Raw genomic sequence first — 14478 nt, 5'->3', positions numbered from 1 at the left:
TAAAAAATGGCAACAAATAAATAATTTGTTGGTTTCTACTTTTTTATATATGGGTTAAGACTGATTTAATATAACTTAAAACTAAATTTCGAACTTCCTGAGATAATAGAGTAGATCGGTAAATCAGTCTGTCCATGCTCTATTTCGGACAATTGTTTCTACGTATAATCTTGTAGGATGAATCATAATTCCCTTCTACACATATTTCAGATATGCATATTTCCGATCTAACTTAATAATAGTTTCATGTTTTATTTTTATTTTTATTTACAAAGAAGTAGACTAATTTCTTCAATCATCAACTTTTTACCTGTGACATAAACTTCACCAAAACTTTGGAACATGAAATTATTTGCGTATGCCATACACCGAAGGATTCTAGTGGCATCAATCTATGCATAAAATCAGAGGTCATGGAACCCAAAAAAAAAAATAAAAAAAAATTAAATTATTTGGGTAACTATATAGAATTTTATGATCAAATCAAATAATATAAGAAAATTATATTTTTTTCTCTTGATAATTTATATTGTTAAATTTCAGTCTTAGTACGTGATATTTGATTTTTCAGAATTTTAATAATTTCATGACGTGATGTTGATGTGGCGTCTATATAACGTTGACGTGTACAATGTCACATCCATGAAAGCTGATTAAAATAGCAAAAAAGTAAAGTTATAAGATAAAAATAAAATTTGAAAACATAAAAACAATAAATAGTTAAATATATTAGGCTAAAAAATATCATTTTCTAAGGAACACACTTTTTATTTGTCGAGAGAATATTGCTTTTTAGGCTTTGTCTTTAATAATTGTTATTTATTTTCTCTTTAGCTTGCCATTTCATAATGGGATTGGAATCACAAAAGGGACACCACCATCCTTTTCCATCACTCCATTAAATTATTCCATGTACAAATTATTAACCTCAAGTTTTGAAATACATAATAACAAAGTTGTAAGCTGTATGTCCAAATTTACAAAGGGTTTCAAATGACATTGAATTAACCTCAAATTATTAGAATCATACAACTTTTGCATGTCTAAATATCTGATTTCCTCCTTCACCAAACTGAAATGGATAAACAAATATACAAGCCTTGTCATGTTGTGGATGAAAAGGTTGAGGATACAAACAAATTGTTGACTTTTATGGCCACGTGGAAAATTCGATTTGACTTGTTGCAATAAATAAATTCATTATTTTTGGTAAAATACAAATTACTTAAAAAATAATGCTAATATATTGTTAATTTAAGCTTTAGCAGTCTATAGATACAAACAATACTTATGATATAATTACAACCATCACCACAAAAATAAGTTATAAACATCATAATCCGTTTAGTTACGTTTTAGTACAAGTAGTATTTTAATATTGGGCGGTGAAATGAAAATAGTGATGAGGAAAAAAGAAAACTACACATTAAATTTGATTTCGTTTCACACGAATTTAATTTACACATACATATCCACGAACATCAATTTATTAAGTTAATTTTTCCAGACTAAGAATAATTATTGTTAAATCTTGTCGGATTATTTGTCGCCACGTTTGATAGAGTGCCCACTTATTGATATTTTCTTTAATCGTGAAGAAAAGGGTTGTCGGTACTTATTCTTTCAATAAATGCTCCTAAAACAAACAAAGAAAAAAACAAGTGTGATGTAAAATTATCGAGTGAAATTTTATTTATTTATTCGGCGAAAAAACTAACAAAAAATACTTCGACGACAAATTCTAATCGTGTTTGTGTGTTTATTTTTCGGGTTTTTTTTTCCCCGTTAAGCTCTCTTATATTTTATGTATTCGATACTTACTTTTATCGACATGTTGTAACTACCAGCATTTGATAAGAGAAGTAAGTATCACTTACATAAAATATTGGGTATTTGAATCCCAAAGGTTAATTTTTTGAGTAGATCTCTTGTGAGACGGTTTCACGTATTTTATCTGTGAAATGGGTTAACCCTACCGATATACACTAAAAAAAATAATTCTCTTAGCATAAAAATTAATATTTTTTAATTTATGAACCAAATAAGAGATCCGTCTCACAAAATACGACCCGTAAGATCGTATCAGATAACTTTTTGCCTAATATTTTCTCTTATGTACGCATCATCACTGGAGCAAAATTCCATTATAATTTTGCACGTCAGGCATCTGAACCTTTGCTTCCATATGACAACAGATTCGGGCAATTGTACCTTGTAAAAGATGCATTCTTCGTGATACAGCATGTGATAAATAAATTGATAACAATTATAAAGATTAAAGTTGTAAAAGAAAGAGTAGATCTATTTTGAGACGGTCTCACGAATCTTTATATGTGAGACGGATCAATCATACCGATATTTACAATAAAAACTAATACTCTTAGCATAAAAAGTAATAATTTTTCATGGATGACCCAAATAAGAGATTTGTCTCACAAAATACGATCTGTGAGAACGTCTCACACAAATTTTTATCTTAAAAAATTATTAAAACATAAGTTTTACTGAAAATATAAGCAAGCAGCAACAGTTTCCAAATAAAGGATAACAATTTATTGAAATTTAAAATACACACAAATATATACACATAGTGATGACTGACTGACTCAGTAGCAATAGGAGCCCAACACCGTAAATACCAACGCGGTTGGGTTTGGCCACGTGTTTAGGCCCACTTAATAAATCAGGCCTCAAAACTCTCTCCAAAGACTTGGAGAGTCTATAGCAAGAATTTTGGCCGAATTGACCTTCGGAAAGCATTCTATTTTAAATTAATAAAAGAAATCATTTGATTTTAGAATTCGATTTTTTTTTTATAAAATAAAAAAACAATCATGAACTATTTTTATAATGTATGAAATCTTTAATTTGAGATTTTGTTTTGATATTTTGGAACATTGTGCTTGTAACGAATTTTGCAAAGAATATATAATTATTAATATGAGAAAGAATATATACTACGTGTTTTTGTTCTTTATCGCCAATCCATAAACTAAATTGATTTTGAATAATAAAAATTTGTGATATTCTTTTTGTAGTGTTTACAAATCAAATCCGACAAGAGATTCAAGTGAAATCGTGATTCGTGTCCATATTTATACTGAACGCATTTGATGGAATTCAATTAAAATGTTAAAGAATTCGAATTAAAGAACTTGCAAAAATGTGATATCAATGTTCTCATATCATACTATTTCACGAGTCATAATTTGTGAGAGATATATCTTATTTGGATATTTCATGAAAAAATATTACTTTTTATGCTAAGAATATTGCTTTTTATTGTGAATATCGGTATGATCGACCCGTCTAAAAGATAAAGATTTGTGACTCACAAGATACCCACTCCATATTTTAATCGAGATTGGTGAAGGGATTCTGACGATAAAGTTATCTAATATATCTAATTATAAAATACATGATTTGTTAACTCCACAAACATGTATCTAGTAGTATTGAGAGTTAGAGTCTCCACCCAAAGTTATCTGAAAAGAGGAGAATTATTCAAGTTCATAAAAAAAACTTTCAAAATTTAACCCAACAGATGTAGGATATCGAACATATATACGACTATATGAGTATGTCTTTTGTGCAACCATCACAAATCTATATTCGTGAGACTAAAGATATAAACGTACCCAGTAGGTTCGGAATTTTTTGAGACTCGAAAAATATTTGATCCCTATTCGATCATATCAAATATTCAACTACCCGAATTAATTAATTAGCCATTGAAAAAAAAAATTAGTATGATCAGTATTTGTCAATGCATGTGACTAAGATTATTAGAGCTTGAGATTAGGCTTTACCACACAATCTATCATCATTAGTGACACACCCCTCCACCATTAACTATTACTATCGAGTTTTTATATCATAATTCATATTACTATTATATACTCTTTAATAATGTAATTTAGAAATATGAATATATAAAAAGATATTAGCTTGTAACAAGTACAATTAATTAAATCCCCACTTGCTGAAATGTGGCGGCCATTGTGGCTTTAATTTTTAATACTAGTATAAAACACCAAATCATTGATTTTTTTTTTACATTAAATTAATCAAATCACCGACAATGAATTTTGTGGTATTCTTGCAGGATGATTTTGAACTGATGGTATTTAATTTAGAGTAGTATCTCCGATATAGATCTACGGTCGAGGTAAAATTTTTGATATAAAAATTAATATTTTTTATTCAAATCAACATATATCGTATAATATTTTTTAATAACAAATAAAAAATAATATTTTAAACATAATATATATATATATATATATATATATATGAGTATGTCTCTTGTGAGACTGTATCACGAATCTTTATCTGTAATACATATCAATCCTACTGATATTCACAACAAAAAGTAATACTTTTAGCATAAAAATTAATAATTTTTCATGAATGACCCAAATAAAATATTTGTTTCACAAAATATGACTCGTGAGACTTTCTCACACAAGTTTTTGTCAATATAAATATATATATAAATCAAATAGGTTGAAGATCCGTTTTATATGGTTTAATATTAATATTCACTCATTACGTATGTGCACATGTCACACCCTTTAATAAAATAATGATAACCACTTGTTATTCAATAATATTTTTAATAAGCTGGGTGATTAATATATAGTAACGATAAAAAAAATTATATGGGATTTGAGAAAACATTCAGCGAATAATTATAATTATTTAGAGATTTTATGGTAAATGGGTGTCTGTTTCAATAACTTTTGCGGGTCAATTTTGCCTGAATTTAGACACCGTTTTAATATTTTTATGTGTGTGTCATGTAATAAATTATTAAAATTTGTCGATATCTTGTGACCAAACGATTAATTAAAAAAAAAAAAACATTTTATTGGGGAAATACTGTGTAGATTTCCTGGCTCGAATTATTATCAGTAGAAAATAAAGAATTGACTCCGGGGATCTTTCGACAGAATTCGATTATACTCGTTAAACCAAAGATTGATAGTGTTTTATTTCTAATCATTCTTTGTATTATTTTACATCAGAATTTCATATTCGAATCTTTTTTTATACTCTAATATTTTTTTAATATAACATGCATTAGCAAAATAAAAAAATTAATAAATTATTATTATCATTATTTTACTTAATTTTGGGGACACCGGGAGGAGGTGATTCGGCGGTGTCATGTGACACTTTATTTTTATTTTTGTGAGACGAAACAAGTAGTTGTTCTTCTTCAAAATGCAGTAAGTAAACTTCTATGTTATTTTACTAGTCTTCGAATCATGTTAATCATAAAAATTGCACTCATTAATTCTCGTGCGACTGACATATCCGAAAAAAGTGTTGTAATAACGAATCGAACATCTAATGCTCATACACTCTATCAACTCGAATATCTGAACAACAACAACAACAACAATAATAATAATAATAATTGAACTTATTATAGTTTGTATAACTAATTAATGTTTTATAACTCATTAATGTTTTAATAATCAAATCAATTATCGAATCAATCTATCTTATAAAAACGTTTCAATCAATCGGATCGTTTAACATGACGGTTAGACCAAAAAACTATTATATTATATAAATAATAATATAATATAATAAAAAATATATTTAAATTTTAAAGATTTTAAAAAATATATATATATATAATAAATAAATACATATTATATATATTTATGAAAAATTCCGAACATAATAATATATTTATTTTTTTAATAAAAAATAAAATAAATCAAAATAACTCTAATAAAATTGAAATAATATTTTCACAGATTTAAAATTCAAATAACCATATTTAACTAACAATAAAATTTAAAATATAAGAAATAATTTTTTAAAATAAATATAAAAAATAATTCAATTAAAAATAAATAAATTTGTTGAATTTTTTTTAAAGTGATGAATAGTGGAATCGATTTTTAACGGATTCTCGACCCATTTTGATGAATTGGCCAACATAAATTGTTTTTAGACTCGGACCGAATGGGATGATCGATCGTTTTTGGGTCGAACCGGTCGAACTGCAGACTGCATCTGATTTTAAAAACAAGTCTGAGCCCATTAATCAGTCTTGATAGATTTCAGGAGCGAATGTGAACAGCCAATTAATGAATGAAATCTATGGAAGCGTATGAATTTTACGGCAAAGAAGGCTCTAATCCTCCGCAAAAAAGATCTCGATAGAGTTGGACACCGTTAGTATCAAAGTACGCTAGAGAGAGGGGAAAAAAGATTGGTCGTTTTCCTGCTCAAAAAATATACGACTCCACTATGGAACAATGGATAAAAATCCAAAGAAGGGAAAAGGTTTTGTATATAATGAAGGGGGCAACACTGTCAGCATAGCGTGCCCAATACTGTATGCTTCGGTTGAATTGAAAAGATTGAGGGGTCCTGATTGGATATAGGCGAAAAAGAAGCCACCTCACTTTACTGTAACAGATGCGAATAATAGTAAAGAAAAAGAGTAGAAAAAGCGACAGCTAATTTTTTTGTAATTTAATAATGTGTTTTCACTTTTGCTGTATATATATATCTATATATATATATATATATATGTATATATACATATTTGCGTGCCTCGGAAAATGGGTATTTTGATCGTAGATGTTAAAAGTGAAAGCGAGGGGAGAAAAAAGGAGCGAGCCTGGGGGGCGGTGGTGCTGATTCGTAAGTGATATATAAACTGTGGGAACATTCTTAGCTTGGCCTTTTGTGAACATGGTGTTACGGTGGTGGCCGGCCAGTTTCGACACAGCGCATATGTTTTTTCTCCTTTGGTTTTTTTGACAGTGGGTTTTCCTTTTCCTTTGCTCGTATCGTATAGCATTGTTTTGCTTGATTGGGCATGGAATCTTTGTATGGAGGTCAGCTTCGTTGAGTACACCAAACGTGGTCAGAGTTTTTTTGTTTCTTTACTTTTTCTTTCAATATCTTATCGGGGGTGTTGGGTTTCTAGTACCTGAATGCATATGGGTTTTCGGGTTTTAGTTAGAATATGGTATTTCCTGATAGAAACTATGATAAAGATGTCACCTTACTGAGTTTATTCCATTTTCTACGTAGTTTTCTACTTTCTTGAACGAATGGATTCTTATCTAATTACGATGTTTATGTTTGTTCTTGTTTCTTGCAACTTTGATGATCTTGTGATTTATTATTAGGTATCATTAATTGTTTAGGAAATTTTGTTTCTTTAAACGCTGGAATTTCAGAGAACAAATGTGTTGGTTTTAGTGCTGGTTTGTTTTCATGTTTCAGTATATTCCAAATAATCTGTGATTTTATTTTGGTCTTCCACTAATACCGAGATTATGTTGGCTTTTTCAGGTGTCCATTACTCCATTGGTGAAAGGAAAATCATACCGAGTATTGTGGTTTCTTGGCCTTGACTTAGAAAAAATTAACTTGAGATTATCACATGTCCTCAGAATAGAGATTATATAGTTTCGGAGATAATATTCCAAGGTGTTGTGTTTAGGTATTCTCTCTTTTGTTTTGGTTTGGGGCTATCCCTGTTCTTGTTTTTCAACTTCATTTTGAGGTTTAAGTTCTTGAAAATAGTAGGGAATCGGGAGCTGAGATTCTTGAAGGTGAAAGGAAATTAGCCTGCCAGTATGAAGTTTATGAAGCTTGGATCCAAGCCTGATCAGTTTCAGACAGACGGGGACAATATCAGGTTTGTCAAATTTCTTGTAATCTTAGTTTTACTGTGCAACTTTGTTATCAGGTATCTTACTTTATTTTCCCAATATTCAGTATGTTCTCTATTCTTTTATTTTCTTTCTTTTTTAATGAAAAGTAAATTCACCATGGTTAGGTTTCGCGTTAAGATTTAAATGAATTATTTGATTATCATTTCTCCTCTTGCTGTTTTTCTTGTGAAACTTGGGACTTGGGAGCCCTAGAATTTCAAGCTGACAATGCCTTATGAGAGGACAGGAAGTCCATTATTTTCTTGTGCTTGATTTGGTTTTTTTTCCCCATCAATTCTGTATACTGAGCCATTTCTTCAATGCCAAAGTATGATTTGGGAAGAGCAAGTATATGAATTTTGTTCTGAATTTGACCGTTAGTAGCCTATTTTTCAGGTATGTGGCTACAGAATTGGCTACTGATATTGTCGTTAGTGTTGGAGATTTCAAGTTCCATCTCCACAAGGTATAATTAATCTCTTCGTACAGAAAAGCATTTCTGGTATTTATCTCAAATTTGCACTTCTCTGTTGTACAGTTTCCTCTTCTTTCCAAGAGCTCTCACCTTCAGAAGCTCGTATCCAGTACAAGCGATGAAACAAATGATGAAATTGACGTCCATGATATTCCAGGCGGACCTGCTGCGTTCGAAATTTGTGCTAAGTTTTGTTATGGCATGGTTGTAACACTAAATGCATATAACGTTGTATCAGCACGCTGTGCGGCAGAGTATCTAGAGATGTTCGAGATCGTTGAAAAAGGGAATCTTGTTTACAAGATCGATGTTTTTCTTACTTCCAGCATTTTCCGGAGCTGGAAAGACTCGATCATCGTACTTCAGACAACTAAATCTCTTCTTCCATGGTCCGAGGAATTGAAAATTGTTAACCACTGCTTAGATTCGATAGCTAATCGAGCTTCAACTGACCCATCAAAAGTCGACTTTTCATATGATTTTAATCGTAAGAAGCTCCTGTCCGAAAATGAAATCACCCCACATTGGAATGGTGTGAAAAAACAGCAAACTGTGCCGAAGGACTGGTGGGTGGAAGACCTCTGTGCGCTTCATGTAGATTTGTATAAGCGAGTTGTAACTATTATTAAAGCTAAAGGAAGAATATCTGCAGCGGGGATCGGAGAATCACTAAAACATTACATTTTAAGAAGGGTGCCAGGTTTCAATAACGGTGTTATCCAAGGTGGCGATGCCTTGAAGTGCCGGTACTTGGTTGATACCATTATATGGTTGCTTCCTTTGGAAAAAAACTCCATCTCTTGCAGTTTTTTGCTCAAGTTATTGCACATGTCTATAGAGCTAAATTGTGGAGAAACTGGAAGACGCGAGCTGATGCAAAGAATTGCATGCCAACTTGAAGAGGCATCTGTTGCTGATTTTCTAGTTTGTTCGCCAAGTGGTGAGAGGACCACATATGATATAAATGTAGTACACGAGCTAGTTGAAAAGTTTTTAATGCTAGAACATAGCTCACAGAGCCATTTCACAAGTGATCACGGGTACCCAGAGACATTTACCGGATGTAACTCAGATGCATCAAAGATGAAGGTGGCTAGATTAGTTGATGGCTATCTGGCCGAAGCTGCGAAAGATTCGTCATTGTCATTGTCTAGATTTGTCAATCTTTTTGAAATTGTTTCTGGCTTTTCAAGATCAACCCATGATGGAATATACCGGGCTATTGACATATTCATGAAGGTTTATTCCTACAATCCTCTTGTACTCTCTGTTTTTCTCGATTCTCCTTACGTGCTAACGCGAATAAAAGAATTTGGATGAGAGTGAGACTTGACGAGGGGATGAGACGGGAAAACTAAATAGATTTTGGGGAGGTCGAATCTAGCAGTTTTAGAAATTAAACAATAAATTTTTATTTCTTATAATTATGAGACGGGTCCTTCTGTTTGATTTAGGTGACTAATCGATATGTCTTGTTATAGGAACATCCGGGATTGAGCAAAAGTGAGAAAAAGAAAATTTGCAGGTTAATGGACTGCAAGAAACTATCTGCGGACGCGTGTGCGCATGCTGTGCAAAATGAGAGGCTTCCTCTTCGAGTAGTTGTGCAGGTTCTTTTCTTTGACCAAAGCAGAGCCGCAGCAGCAGCTTCTGGCGGAAGCAGCACACCCGATTTACCAGGCTCTAGTAGGACTTTGCTCCCTGGCGAATCATACGAGAGCTCTAGTAGATCTGCCACAACCAACACAGACGAGGATTGGGATGGTGACCAGATGACAAAGGAACTCAAGGCTCTAAAGGAACCAGGAGCGAAAGTGGGCCAAGTAACGGTACAGATGCAGAAAAACTTGCTCCCAAGAAGGTGAAAAGGATATTTTCAAGACTCTGGGCGAACAAAGACAGACAAAGCGAAAACAGTAGCTGGATACGTCGGAGAGCATTGCATCCACGAGTGTCGAATAGAGAAGATCGACCTCTTCAAGAAACAGGAGACATCCCTCGTCTTAAAACGAGATTTTAAGACAATGCCTTATTGATTTGGCCCAGGATGTTTGAATCCTTTTGAGTTCGGAAATCAGGCATGGGAATGATCTGTTAACGTAAGTATGTGTCTTTAGCGTTTTTCTTGGCCCAATGGGAAGTGGTAGCATTGGTAAGAGGCATGTTGATTTAAGTTGTAGGGTTCTCTTTGTGGTTTATTTATCCGTTGCAGTAATAGATTAATTGAGGTTGATTTATGCAGAACTGTTGCTGTAATACCACGAATAAGTGTATATGTAGTCTATACTTAACCAAAAATGCAAGGTAAAAGTTCTAGCTGATGATGATTGTCACATTAATCGTTTGATAAAATTGAGAAATGATTCAAAATTCCAAATGAAGAGAGAGCCTTCCTTGCATGGTGATCCGAAACTCGTATTTAATGAAATACTAGCTTCATCAGGTTCGTGTCACGTGTTTATATAATTTTTTTATGCAAATTTTACATTGGGTTTATTCAAATTTTATTAAAAACCGACTTATTGTTATAGCATAAATGCAACACAGTATACATTAAAAATTCTCAACGGGTAAGCGATAATTATAAAATTTTGAGTAAAGTGACGATTATGAAAAATAACAGGGATACAATGTTAGTTGACAAATTCTCAACTTCCATGTTCCTAATATTATCTCCCCTGCATGCCGAATGAAAATGTGAACCATGTGAACGAGGGGGAAATTGTCCACAAGGATCTTTTTTTTAGAGCTTTCCCTACGAAATTAAGATGCTAGAACCGCAGACTGCAGTGTTGTTAGTCGTACTACACTAAATCCCAGAGATGCAAAGGAATTCAAAGAGCAGATTGATCTTGAATATCGGGTGAACATGATATTGGGTAATCTCCCTCAAGTTATGCCGGACAACTGGTCTGATATGGATTCCTTGGCGTATCAGAAAGGTCTCCCTGTTGGCGTGAAATGGAGAACGAGTATTTTATTAATAACCATTTGATGACATTCACTGTAAAGTATCACAAAACTGATGCCATGAATACGAGGGTAAATGGAATGACAAAACAAGATTGCCAAAATGTGATCCACAAGCAAAATGCACTGTAACTGGCAATGATTCTCCTCTAGAAGTTGAAGACGAGAAGGAAATTATTTTCACCTATGACGTGGAGTTTCAAGAGAATAAGATCGAATCCGCTTCTAGATGGGATAATTACATGTTAAGAATCGCAGCCAGTGGTTCTCAATCATGTATTCGTATGTCAGTATTCTCCTTCTCTCATTAGCTATGGACACGAATATGGCGTCGTAAAAAAACCATGCATCTCCCGATACGACAGTGACATCTCCCCGTACGACCAATTGGAAACCTAAGAAGAAGCTAAAAAAGAAGATGAAGAAAAAACTGGATGGATAATTGTTCGTGGGGATGTTTTCAGGTCTCCTACAAATTCAGATTTGCGGTGTGTTTTTGTTGGCACTGGTGTTCAGTGTTTGGGATAATTTTAGTGAAAATTGTCTCTACTGCACTTGGATTTCTTTCTCCTTCAAACCGAAAGGGGTTGATGAAAACTTTGCTGTTGGTCTTGGTTTTCATGGTACACAATGTTCAAGGGAACAACATGCACGAAAATCACTTAAAACATCTTTCCCTGAAATACCGTCATCATTTTCTTCATCTTGAATGCTCACAAAAAGCATACGAACCAATGAGCGCTTACCCGAAATAGACAACGCCTGATACTGGTTTGTGTTTTATAGCTGTCTTGAAATCCAGTGTAGAAATGAAACTTGTATGCAACATCTGAATGAATTTTACTTCTGTCTTTTTTACTATTGGTTCGATGTCATGTTATTTACTGAATAATTAAAATGTGTGATCAAAAGTACAATGTCTATTTTTAGGGAGAATAATTATTTTTTCATGGACATGATTTGGTTCAATAAGTTTTTAAATTTTGGTTTTGATATAATAACATTAATTTCTGGATATTTTAGTGAAACTGACATCGGACAAGTGAACAATTTTCAATTGCACATCAGTTTTTTTCAATAAAATGTCGGTATTTTTCGATGTCATATATGCAAAATATGATCCAAACAAAAAAAATCAAAATTAGTGCATTGGAAGTATGAAAACTATACTTTTAGAAAATAGTTAACCAAAAGTTCTTTTTCCTAAATTTATTATTTTGCAAAAACGAAAATTGTCAACAAAGCATGCAATAAATTTTTTTTTTTTTTGCATGGATATATTTTGAGAATTTTAATAGGACAAGGATAAAAAAATAATATACATTCAAATCTGAAATAAAAGAGACATCATTCATTTTAGTCATCATGTTAATACATTATCCATATTTTCAACACAAAATGCCCCAAAAATCCGAAAATATGAAGGATCTCAAGCAGCTGAAATATCATGGTGTTGTCACATGCATTAAGTTGAAATTATTGCCATTAAGAAAGGACATAATAGTGGTCATTCGGTTTCTATATGTGGATCCTATAAATAGTGGGTCAATACTAGACTAAATCTAAACCAACATTGTATAAATTCTCCATGTATACAAGACTTATATTGATGCTTTATCATTTCAAAATCATTCTAACATTCTAAGGTTTTTTTTTTGTTTGTTGTAAAATATATAAGCGAGATTTTGTTTTAAAATGCATATTTTATGTCAAATTAAATAAAATTACACGTAGATTTTTAAAATATGTTGTTTCTGAAAATATGATTACTCATTTTTGTGCCCGGGGTAATTATGACATGAATGGTAGATATATGAACACTATTGAGTATTATTTACTGACCTTACTTCTTAGAAGAGTAACGTACATATAGATGACTTATATCAGTTTAGTCATGCGAAACATAGTTATTTCAGTGCACTTGTGAAATATGATTACTGTTATTACTGATCATTGAATTTTTGATTACTGTTATACCAAATTATTTCATTTGTTGTCAAAATATACTATTATATATATATACATTGTTTTTGAAACTGGGATTATACCCGCCCACATTTACTGAGTGACAACCATGTAACTACCTCACTCTAAACTTATTTCATATAAGAATGAGGAAAATATTGAGAAAAGAATAATAAATCCAGTTTTGGAGATGGTAAAGAAAATAAGAGTACTGTCGTTATTTAGTTTCGTTTTCGTTATCCAGTTATGAAATAAATAGATTGTTTGGAAATTATGTACTTCTGGGGTTGTTGTTTAAGATTGTGTGATTGTTAAGCGCATCGGTCCTATAATGTGAAAATTATAAATAAAATGCCTAAATTATATATTTTCTTTTTTTAATTGACTAAAACTAAGGATTTAAAAGAGAAAAATCAAACAGTATCAGACTAGAGCTCAGCTCAAGTTCGAGCTTTTATCTATACTTGAGCTCAACTCGTTTGAAGATTACTAAGCTTGCAAATAACTCGAGCTCAGTTTGTTAATAACTCATCTATCATGTTTAACAAGTCTGACAGGAGCTCGATTCGTTAAGCAAACTTCATTTTCAAGTTTATTAAACAAGCTCATTTCAAGCTCCTTGAGCATTTTTAGTCAAAAGGTCAACTAATATATGAAAACTCAAGGAATAGGCTTATCATTTTATAGCATTTACATGTTTTCTCTTTCACTACAATTTCAATATGGGAACAAAAAAAAAAAAAAACATTGCATGTTGCCTTCCAATGCTACATTCACGACACAACAAACTAGCTCAACAAACTAACCGAGCTCGAGCTCGATTAAAAAATCATTTGAGATCGTTCGTTAAGCTTATCGAGTCGAGCTCGAATTTAAGTTTAAGGATATTCGGCTCATAAGTTTGCGCGCACGAGCTCGAGCGCATGCCATATAAATTAGCCGAGCTCGCAAGTTTACGAGCCGAATATCTTTAAGTTTAAGCTCGACCTCGAACTCGACTCGATAAGCTTAACAAACGATTTCAAACAGTTATTTTACCGAATCGAGTTCAGAATAACTCGCGAACGGTTTGATTCGTTTACATCATTAAAACATATCTCTAACCTCAAGCGTTGGTATATATATATATATATATATATATATATATATATATATATATATATATATGTTATGTCATGTTTTTTTGGCATACCAATAGGATATGTGTTTATTTATCACCTTAAATAAGATTAATTTGACCATCGACAATTTTATATATACATCTAACCCAATTGTAAGTGACAATTATTTTCTCCCTGAAACAAATTTTTAAAAATACATTACAAATTCTAATTCTTATTAGCCTCATCTCCTATTTTTAAAATTCAATTTCAC

General features: G+C 31.9%; 1 pseudogene; it reads left to right on the top strand.

Annotated features, from left to right (window-relative positions):
* Positions 1-6563: 6563 nt before the first annotated feature.
* LOC142546651 (phototropic-responsive NPH3 family protein NPY4-like) lies at positions 6564-10478 on the top strand (annotated as a pseudogene).
* Positions 10479-14478: the final 4000 nt, after the last annotated feature.

The sequence above is a fragment of the Primulina tabacum genome, chromosome 5 (genome assembly GCF_025594145.1).
Source record: "Primulina tabacum isolate GXHZ01 chromosome 5, ASM2559414v2, whole genome shotgun sequence".
NCBI classification, from domain to species: domain Eukaryota; kingdom Viridiplantae; phylum Streptophyta; class Magnoliopsida; order Lamiales; family Gesneriaceae; genus Primulina; species Primulina tabacum.
The sequence above is the reverse complement of the archived record's forward strand: the minus strand, read 5'-3'. Positions and strand labels throughout refer to the sequence as shown.